Source organism: Natator depressus, chromosome 14 (genome assembly GCF_965152275.1).
Source record: "Natator depressus isolate rNatDep1 chromosome 14, rNatDep2.hap1, whole genome shotgun sequence".
Lineage (NCBI taxonomy): Eukaryota > Metazoa > Chordata > Testudines > Cheloniidae > Natator > Natator depressus.
The window spans coordinates 13822520-13833080 of record NC_134247.1 but is presented as its reverse complement, the minus strand read 5'-3'; the positions used below and the strand labels follow the sequence as shown (position 1 = coordinate 13833080).

Genomic DNA, 10561 nt, shown 5'->3' with positions numbered 1-10561 from the left:
TTTGCAGAGTTTGCCTTCTACCCCTCTCCCCGGGGCGTATTGCTTTACCATCGGTCAGCCCAGCTTCGTGAGCAGTATGCCTCACAGCTGTCTCCTCCTCAGCTGGACTCATTCTGTCTCCAGCAGTCCCTGGGCAGAGCTGCCTTCCTCCTATTCACCCCCGTTCCTGTGAGGAGTTCCTGCCTTTTAAGGTGCTCCCCCTCCAGGCTGAACAATCCTTGCAGGTGCATCTCATTAGCATGGAGCAGGCCCGGAGGAGCTGGTTAACCTCCTCCATAACAGGATGAGTGTGTGTCCCTTCACAGACTCTTTGTGGATCACTGGAAATACACTGAAGTTATTGGGTTTACAAAGTTCACAAGCTCTTCTGGCTTCACTATGGGAGCTTGAAAGCCCCAAATATGCCCTTGCAGTGATTATACCCTACAACAGATGGGACTGACAAGCTGTGCAGAATCTGTTCCTACATCGAAATCAGTCTCCTGAGAAAGTTGTTGATGGAGAAGATAAGAGGGTTGCCAATTCTTATAATTTTATTGGGAGTCTTGTGATGTTTTGATAGTTTTCTTAAAGACCTGGGTCCTGGAGTCATGTGATTTGTGAGTTTTCAGTTTTCATCTTTTAAAAAGTGCATTTGTAGCCTTCATGGTTGTGAGGAAAAGGTGGTTTGCACTGAAGGGTTTTTCCCCCATTTGTAGTCTCCTGCAGGAGTCTCTCTCTCTCTCTGCATCCTGTGCATGGTTCGGGTGTCTGAATCCTTTTCAAAATTCCCCAATGAACAGTTTGTGTCAGTGAGACAGGAGAATTTGAATGTGAAGAACATACGGGGGAGGGGGGAACTTGTCTTGAGATGTAGGGGTGACAGAGCAAAGAGCCAAGTTAACATATGGTGTAAGGAAGCACAATTCTACTGAAATCATGGGGTCAAACACAGGATCTGCATCAGAAAAGAGTCTGCAGAGAGGACAATCACCCTGTCCACATACTCTCAGTGATTGCAATGTATAGAGGGAGCTGCCAGGACAGGGACCCATGAGGGAACCTGCTTCATGGAATTCACTCTCACTCTTAGTCTAAAATAGGGAACTGTCTTGCCAGTACAACTTCTGTCTCTGGTCCAGGTTTCTGGAGAGGAAGGGGAGCACTGAGAGTTGATATTTGTGTATCAAGGCTGGAGTGAGTTATCACCTCTCTTAAGGAGAAAATGTTTATTAAAGAAAACAAACAACTACAGGAACAAACAGATTTCCACACAGCTTGAGTTCCAGCTTTGTCTCTTTTGTTTACTTCCAATCATACCCTGTCTAAGGACCTATACAGCATACAGCACTTGCTGCTGAATAGCATAACTACAACGACACATAATTCAAGAGCAGGGGGCTCCCCTTCCTAATTTTGAAGAGGCTAGTACATTTATTTTTGATTGTACTAGTTTGTATTTTTAATATATGGCAAAGGCACCTAGAACCCTGCATAGATGATTTTTATGTTCTCATATATTACATCACTGATACATTCTAGTACAGGGGTTCTCAAACTTCATTGCACAGTGACAATGGGTTGACAATGGGACAATGCTCCTTGTCCCCTCCTTCTGACAACAAAAATTACTACACGATCCCAGGAGCGGGGAACAAAGCCTGAGCCTGCCCAAGCCTCGCTGCTCCGGGTGGGGAGGCCAAAGCCTGAGCCCCACCCCCCCAGGAGGGTGGGGGCCAAGCCGAAGATCAAGGGCCCCAGCAAGTGTAAGCCAGCCTTGGAGACCCCATTAAAACAGGGTCGCGACCAGTGATGAGCTGCGAAAATCTTAACAACCGGTTCCCTATAAAAAGTTTGGATTTAAGGGATGTGCCGCACTATGTATTTTTTGTACCTTTCGCCATAAGAAGTGGCAATGCACTGAGTCATTGGGAGTCATACTTAACAATAAAAAAAATAAAAAAACATTTTACATGTTTATTACAATAGAAACAAAGTATTGCTTTATTAAACGCATATCAACATAATGAACGAGGCAAGTGCGACCCCTCTTAATAAAATAATAAACTAGACCGGGGTGGGCAAACTTTTTGGCCCGAGACCACATCGGGGTTGCAAAATTGTGTCAGGGGCCATGTAGGGAAGGCTGTGCCCCCTCAAACAGCCTGTCCCCATCCCCTATTTGACCCCCATCCACTTCCTGCCCCCGACTGCCCCCCTCGGAACCTGCAACCCATCAACTGCCCCCAGCTCCTTGTCCCCTGACCACCCCCTCCTGAGACCCCCCACTCTTACTTCCCCCCAGGACCCCACCCCCTACCCAACTTGCCCCGCTCCCTGTCCCCTGATTGCCCCGACCCCATCCACCATCACCACCCCGACAGACCCCCAGAACTCCCACGCCTACCCCCCCCATTCCCTGTCCCCTGACCACCCCCCCAGAACCTCTGCCCCCTCCAACCGCTCCCTGCCCCTTATCCAACCCCTCCTGCCAGCCCTGGCCCAGCCCCCTCACCATGCTGCTCAGGACAGCGTGTATGGATGCCACGCGGCCCACTGGAGCTCACAGCCCCACCCCCTTACGAAGCCGCTCAAAGGGACAGGCGCTGCCGAGCGGCCCAGGAGCGGTCCAGAGCGCTGGTGCCGGTGGTGCGGCACGCTGAGGCTCTGCGAGAGGGGGGAAGGCAGGGGAGGGGCCGGGGGAGCCTCCCCAGCCGGGAGCTCAGGGAGCCGTAACAATTTTTAACAACCGGTTCTAAAACTGCTTCAAAAATGTAACAACCGGTTCATGCGAACCGGCTGCAGCTCACCACAGGTTGTGACCCATTTCAGGGTCCAGACCCACAGTTTGAGAACCGCTGTCCTAGTACCAAAACACATATCCTCCAAGATCTCCTGTCTCAGACTGCCCATTGTCTCTCTCTTTATTTTATCTTCTTTTTTATATAAAGTGTACAAGAGGGATGTGAAATTAAAACAAAGCCAAAGGAAACACGTTATCAGTTAAGAGTAAAAGAAGCAGAAGTGTCTGGATGTTACTAACACTGGAGGCTTTGCAAACTCCAGAGGGAAATGTCACCACCTCAGAAGCACTACTCACTTTTTGGGGCGTTTGGAAGAAAATGAGCAAGAAAGGATCAGCTGTCGGGAAGATGCAGCTGCCCCGTGCTGGGGTGATTCTCTTACTTCCAGGTGTGAGGTTCATGTTCATCCATTCATGCCCGAGAGGTTAATTTAACCAGTGGTCTCAGATTCATTCTCTTCCCTTTTCCCTCCATCTGCTTTAGACAAGAGACGCCTACAAGTGCAGGACTGGTGGGTATTCTGATCTCCGTCTGATGGAATCTTTAGCGCTAACACTGTTGGTTATTGTGTTTATACTCCCCCGAGGTGTCAGAGACTCCCCCCCCCCCCCAATATATTTTTATAAGGTTTCCCCTGGTTCCTTGCATGGTGTCATGCCCATCCAGTGCAAGGGATAGTAAGATGTAGAACACAGTGACCAGCCTGAGCTAAGGGAGAGGAGTCACTTGAGGCGTGGCCTTGTATCCTCAACCCTTCTGTGTAGGCCAGAGATTACAAGTTTTGCTTTATTTTGTTTTTCAGGTTATTTCCATGGGCTGGCGGCCCTGGAGCTGACTGGCCCAAGGGCAGTGAGTGGGCTAGGGGGCAGGTCAGTGTCTGTGCCATGTCAGTACCATGAAGGATATCAGGAAACTCCAAAATATTGGTGCAGTGGAATAATTTGGCAGAGCTGCTCTAAAGTGGTTGAGACCACAGGGTCAGAGGCCGAGGTGAAGTGGGACAGAGCCTCCATCAGAGACAATCACACCCTGCGCATGTTCACAGTGACCATTGAGAACCTGACACTGGGAGACACTGGGATTTACTGGTGTGGTATAAATCTAAGAAGCAAAAGTGATTTTAATTCCCCTGTTAGCGTGACTGTTCTCCAAGGTGAGTCCTTGCTCTGATCTCTTTGTGGCAAAGCGGAGCCCAAATGTAGCTCAAGGTGGGGGAGAGCAGGGTTAAGGCCAATCTTTGCTATGCCTGGCCCCTCCCCTTCTTGGTCAACAAGATAATAATGGGGTGGGGAAGGATGGATTTGAGAAAGTCAGAGTGGGGCCTGGGATCCACATGTAATGATTTATCACATCACAAAGGCTCCACCCTGGAAGGAAGAGAGAGGTCATTCTCCTCTCCAAACCTGGCCTGGTCTGCATCAGCTCCCAGGCTGGCTGCAGCTAGGAGATGCCGAGGCCTGCTTTGCCAACCAGCAGGCAGAACCATGTGGTAGATCAGGAATGAGCCAGCACTGCTCAGAGACAGAGGCTCCAAGGTTGGCTCTAGCCTGACTTCTAGCCCTGGTGTGAGGGTAGCAGCCTCAATATCTTCTCTCTCAGCAAAATAAGAGGGGTAGCTGCTGCCCGACATCAGTCAATCAGCTCCCACAACAGAGAGGTGAGAGGGAGGCTGTGGGCAAAGGATAGCTCCTCCACTCTACTCCAAACTTGCCTGCTGGGAGCCGGGGTCCTCATTACAGTGCCTTGGAGGGGCACCTACCAGGAAGCTCTGGGATCTTGCACCATCCTCAACCCTGGACAGCAGTTGACTCAACAGGAGTGGTTACGTTTGGTAGCTCCTTGTGAATGCTTTGTTCCATGTTTAATCCCCTACTTGATAAGGGCTAGTACCCCAGCCGTAGCTGCCGATATGTGGTGGGATTCTCGCTATGTTCTCCCTAATTCCTTTTGAACCTATGGCACATGGGTTGGGCATGAGTTAATTAACATTTGTGAAGAGCTTCCAGCTCAGCACACGAAGCCATGGTAGAAGTGCGGCGTGAATGTTAATATCGCATAAATCACATCAAGATATTTTGTTTTCTGTCAAACAGAGTTTTTCTATTCTACTCCATATCCATCTCTAGCCTTTCCTCCATCACCAGTTGCACCAAAAACAGAGATGTCGCATCCCACACAGCAGAGTAGTAACTTCTCCTCAGGACCAGAGCTGGAGTCCAGAAGGTCTGTTTGCTTCAATCTCAGTGAAATCCATGGCACATGTAGCTTCTAACCTTTCTTTATTCTGGGAAGGTTTGAGGGCGTCCTTGCCAATATCGCTCAGAGAAAACAAGAGGTTTCTCCCATGTGCTCCTATGCTGGAGATAACGTTCCACATAATTCTCTCTTTTTCTAAGATTTACCACCCTCACCCCAACCCCACCCCAATTTTTCTCAATGAAACCATTTTGTCATCATGGTGCACTATAGAAACCCAGAATCAGCATTTCTTGTGATAAGGCTGAAGTTTGTTGTGGTCCTTCTGGACAGAGGAAACCCCATCATCACCTTCTATTCCTCTGCTTTCTACCAATTCCCTAACAAGAGCAAAGAATTCTCACAGATATCGTATGCCACAAGAAAGTCTATTCTCAGGACAGCATGGATTCTGAGAGGGTAGGATTGATTTGTAGGTCAATGGGGAACAGCTGAAATGTTGAAGCATCTGTCAGGTCTTGTCTGGGCCAACACTAACATTCCAGATGATTTTGCCTGCTGCTTTCAGGTAAATATTGTGAGCAAATGGATGGAGTTCGCTGAGGCCTCCCCTTCACTGAGAAATCTCACAAACATTTTCAGACAGAGGAGCCAGGCCAGTTTTATTCAGACAGGTTTGATCTCTCACACAGAGCCTTACAGACCAGGTGCCATTTTCTTTCTCCTACCTAGATACCAACTCAGCAACCATTTCATCCCTTTGTTACTCCTGGGCTTCTTGAAGACCTCCATTTTCCTGTGCCTAGTCTGTGCTGCAATCTGGGTGAGCATACAGAACAAGAGAAACTCCAAGAAGCTGGTGCCCAATGGACATGGTGAGAGCCTCCCCCAGGGGAGTTTTACACTGCATCCGATTACTTTTAGTGTAGTTTTATTCCCCAGCGTATGAATGAGGAGATCCCCCCCCATACACTACTGCATAGCCCTGCTCAGGAGTTCAGAGAGACCCATAGGAGCAGACTTATACCATGATGGGTATGAAAAAAGCAACCAACATTGAGGGCTTTGCATCCAGTAACTGGTGGCTTCTGTTTTTCGTTTCAGCTCATGACCTGCCTCATTCAGAGGTTAGGAATGGATCAGAACCAGCAGAGGTTAGCAGACCACAGCCCTGTGTATCTGCCCAACCACCGAATGAGCTCGATTTTCTCACACAAGTGAGAATGTGGAACAGCTCCAGTGAAGTCTATCAAGCTACACTGGTGTAAAGCCAGTGTCAGTGAGACAAGAATGAGAACCAGAGTCTCCGGGGCGGGGGGGGGGGGCATTTCTGGCCTAATTTTGAGGAGTCTAGTGCCCTAACTCTTGTTTGTACTAGTCAAGTATATTTTGACTATATGGCAAAGGCACCTAGAATCCTGGAGAGGAATTTTTGATATTCTCTGTACATCTAAAATAGATAAAATATTCAAATCACTAATACATCCCAGTAACCAAAACTGCCATCCCTCCTAGAGCTTCCATAACAAACTACCCATTCGCTCTCTCCTTTCACTTCACCCTCTTGTTATGAAGTGTGTAAGAGGCACATGAGGTTAGCACCTGAAAGGCATCAGCTAAGGAAAGACGCACAAGCATTGGAGTGCCATTCATGCTGCAGGACGTGAACAGTCACATTATGTCATGTGCTAAAACCCAAACCAATAAAATCTTTTCAGTGAGAATATGGATTTCTGGGTGGGCTGGATTGGTCTGTGGGTCAATCAGTGACAGCTGAAATGCAGAAGTATCTGTAAGGCCCTGGGGAAGGGGTGGGGAGGGAAAAATCAATGAGTTCAAGTTCTAATTGATTACACTTGCTGCTTTCAACAGTAAATGGTGCCTTCTGCACATGGAGAGAAGGAACATAGCCCTTTAAGATGGAAGGCTGGTGTGAAGATTAACTAATCTGTCCCCAGTTTATTTAAACTGAGTTACAATAAAACCAGACCATGATAAAAATGTATATTATAGATAGATATACACACAAATGCAAACTGACCATCGTACCTTTAACCAGACAAAAATCTCAGGATAGATCCCTAATGATGTGTTCACCTCTGCACTTCCAACTAGTTAGGAGTGAAAGAAAAGCTCTTGGTGGTTTTTTGATTTATTTGCTTAGTGTTCTCAAAACAAGAATACATATAGTTTGGCCCATCGTGACCTTGATTTCATTGTTCCATAACACTTCCTTGTAACAGATGTAGTTCTCTATTTGTAGAAGGCTTGTGGTATTTGAGTTCCTCCTTTCCCTTATTGCAGGCTAGACGATGGCTCATATTCAATTCCTGTTAGTTCACAGCCAGGCTAGGCCTCAGGCAGGAGGGCAGGATGAATGTGCAGCGAGAATTGTCATCTTGACAGATGATGCCCAGAATTCTATCCCCACGGCTTGAAGTGGGCCATCGAGGAACAATGGAACACTGACCTAGAAATGAGGGTTTGGAAGGCTTTCAGGCCAAGTTAAAAAAATCCCCACAGGGACTGTGTGTGCCTTGATTTCTGTGGAGCCAGTTTTCAGAACGTGCTGAGCATTCACCCTCTTTAGAAGAAAATGGCTCAAGGGGAGCATCCAAACACGCTTGTCACTTTGGAAAGTCTTGGCCTCAACAACTTCCACAATGGTTTAAACAGAATCAGTCCCTAAGAGATGAGTGTTCTCCACCCTCATGTAAAAAGGGGCAGCCGTAGAGAAACCTCTTGAGTAGTTGGGTGTTAAAATGGTGCATTTTAGAGTTAGTCTGAACACTTAAACAGGAACGAAGAAGAGATGCCCAACAAACCACCTATTAGAGTTCCAAAGGGCTTATGCTGCAATCGTTTCCCAGGCTAAACTGCTGGCCAAAGACTCACTTGTGAACACCTTTCCTGTCCCCTTGAAGTCCCTTTTCAAACCCCATTTAAAGGTTGAATCCAAAGTACGGCTCTCTTAAAATTATACTAGATAAAGAGTTTGCACATTACCTGGACACATGCGCTAGTCTCCCTAGCCATCACACAATCCTACTCAATTTTAACTTCACCCTCCTCAGTAGTCCACCTCCCCCCATTGCTTTCTTCTTGATGTAGATTGATTTCCTGCCCAGAATAGTTTTCAATCTTTGTTGGTACTTATACAGCACCTTGCACATCTGTGGTGTGCTATAAAAAAGCCTCCCTGGTATTTGAATGCGTCATTGATAGAGCATTTATCTAGAAAGATATTCCGTGAAGGTAAACAAGGTAATAAGCAATTTAATTTCACATGCACATGAAGAAAATCCCATAAGAGATTATGGGCCTGGGCTGGTTAAATCAACTCTGGTGGAGCTTCACTGGTTTCTGTTCTGCGGTCCTGGCTCAATGTGGCTTGTCTGAGGTGGATTTAAAAAACAAAAAAAACTTGTCTTATCCAGCGCTTTGTTTCTTATACTGTAACTGGAGACCTGATCCAGCTAACCACAGCCAGCAAAAATTCTTACAATCCAAGACTCAGATGGACACAAAGAGATTGATCCAAAGCCAGCTGCCAGTGGCAGATCTGCCTGCCTGCCAGCCAGCCAGCCAACTATTAGACATACACTTAGTCAATGGGTTGCAAGTGTTTGAGAGCAAAATTCAGCCTGTTAAGACGATAGAGAGGGAAGTGGTCAGTTTATTTTAGAGGTGGCTCTGACATTCCCCTGGTGTTATCTGGGCTGGTGATCTGCTAGGTCACTCCAATCCTCGACTCTGGGAGCTAGCCTTACCCTGCTCTTCTGTGAGAACTCCCACTCCTGGGCTGTTCACACACAGCATCTAGTGTGTAAACTGCTTGGATTGTGCAACCGAATGACACTAGCCAATATCTCCAGTCCCAGACACAACCCTAGGAACCTCCGTCTTGCAGTGTCCAGTTATGCCTACTGGACGCTGCAAGCTTATATGAGTTCGTCAATTTAACAAAGAAATTGATATGTACCTGGCTTGTTCTCCCAAGGGGAGTCTCTGACATACTTCAAACCAAACACACTGCTTCAGGTAGCACACACACACACACTTATTAACTACAAAAGATAGATTTTAAGTGATTATAAGTCAAAGCACAAGTCAGATTTGGTCAATGAAATAAAAGCAAAACACATTCTAAGCTGATTTTAACACTTTCAGTGCCCTTACACACTTAGATGCTTCTCACCACAGGCTGGCTAGTTGCCCTTCAGTCAGGCTCTCCCCTTTGATCAGCGCTTTAGTCACTTGGTGGTGGTATCTATAGATGGAAGTGGAAGAGTGAGTGCATGGCCAATGTCTCTCCCTTTTATCATGTTCTTTCTTCCCTCTTGGCTTTTCCCCCCCCCCCCCACTTCAGAGTGAGGTGAGCATTACCTCATCGTAGTCCCAAACTGACCAAGGGAAGGAAGGTGACCCACTCGAGTGTCCAACAGATCATTTGTTGCTGCCTAGGCCAGCATCCTTTGTCTCTGTGAGGCTGGGCTGGGTTTGTCCCATACATGCCCTGATGAGGTGTGAACTGCCCTTCTGCTTCTGGAGAGTTTTGCCTGGGCCTCTGCTCCTGCAGAGTTTTTGCCTGGGCTTTTTCTAAGCCATGAGGATACATTTTCAGCCTCATAACTATATACATGAAATTACAACCTACAACATTAACAACAATGCTCAGTGCAACAGGAGCCTTCCAAAGGCACCCAACATGACAAACTTTGTATTGGATACCACACAATCATTTTATAAGGATGAAAACATGGGGGTTCAGGGGGTTCCCCTGAGGTACAGAGTGTCACAGTGGTATTGATTTAATGTATTCTGAAACACACACACACATCTAGCGGACATGGTCCTGTGAAGTGCTGAGCCCCTCCTCCACCACCAGGTATCCTCTGTTCCTAGTGACTTTAATGCTGCATACCTCTTTCAGGTGGAGTTCAGCACCTTGAAGGATCACAACAAGGTGTTTCCATCTTTCTAGATCTACTCAGGTTTTTTCAGGAGGCAGGTGGATGGTTTTATGTTTATTGGGCTAGATCCTCAGCTGGTGGGAATCAGATCAACTCCTTCAAATTCAATGGAGTTATACCAATTTACTCCATCTCAGGATCGTCTTATCTCAGAATCATAGCACTGGAAAGGACCTTGAGAGGTCATCTAGTCCTGTCCCTTGCACTCATGGCAGGACTCAGTATTATCTAGACCAGTGGTTCCCAAACTTGTTCCACCCCTTGTGCAGGGAAAGCCCCTGGCGGGCCGGGCCGGGCCGGTTTGTTTACCTGCCGCGTCCGCAGGTTCGGCCGATCGCGGCTCCCAGTGGCCGCGGTCCACGGCTCTAGGCCAATGGGAGCTGCTGGAAGAGGCGGCCAGTACGTCCCTCGGCCCGCGCCACTTCCAGCAGCTCCCATTGGCCTGGAGCAGCAAACCGCGGCCACTGGGAGCCACAATCGACCGAACCTGCGGACGCAGCAGGTAAACAAACCGGCGCAGCCCACCAGGGGCTTTCCCTGCACAAGCGGTGGAACAAGTTTGGGAACCACTGATCTAGACCATCCCTGGCAGGTGTTTGTCTGACCTGC

The 10561-nt window shown here is 47.7% G+C and overlaps 1 long non-coding RNA gene across 1 annotated transcript in view; it reads right to left on the bottom strand.

Moving 5' to 3' along the window:
* The window catches only part of LOC141998644 (uncharacterized), an 89703-nt gene that overhangs the window by 64892 nt on the left and 14250 nt on the right, over positions 1-10561 (bottom strand). The gene's annotated exons all lie outside the window — the stretch shown is intronic.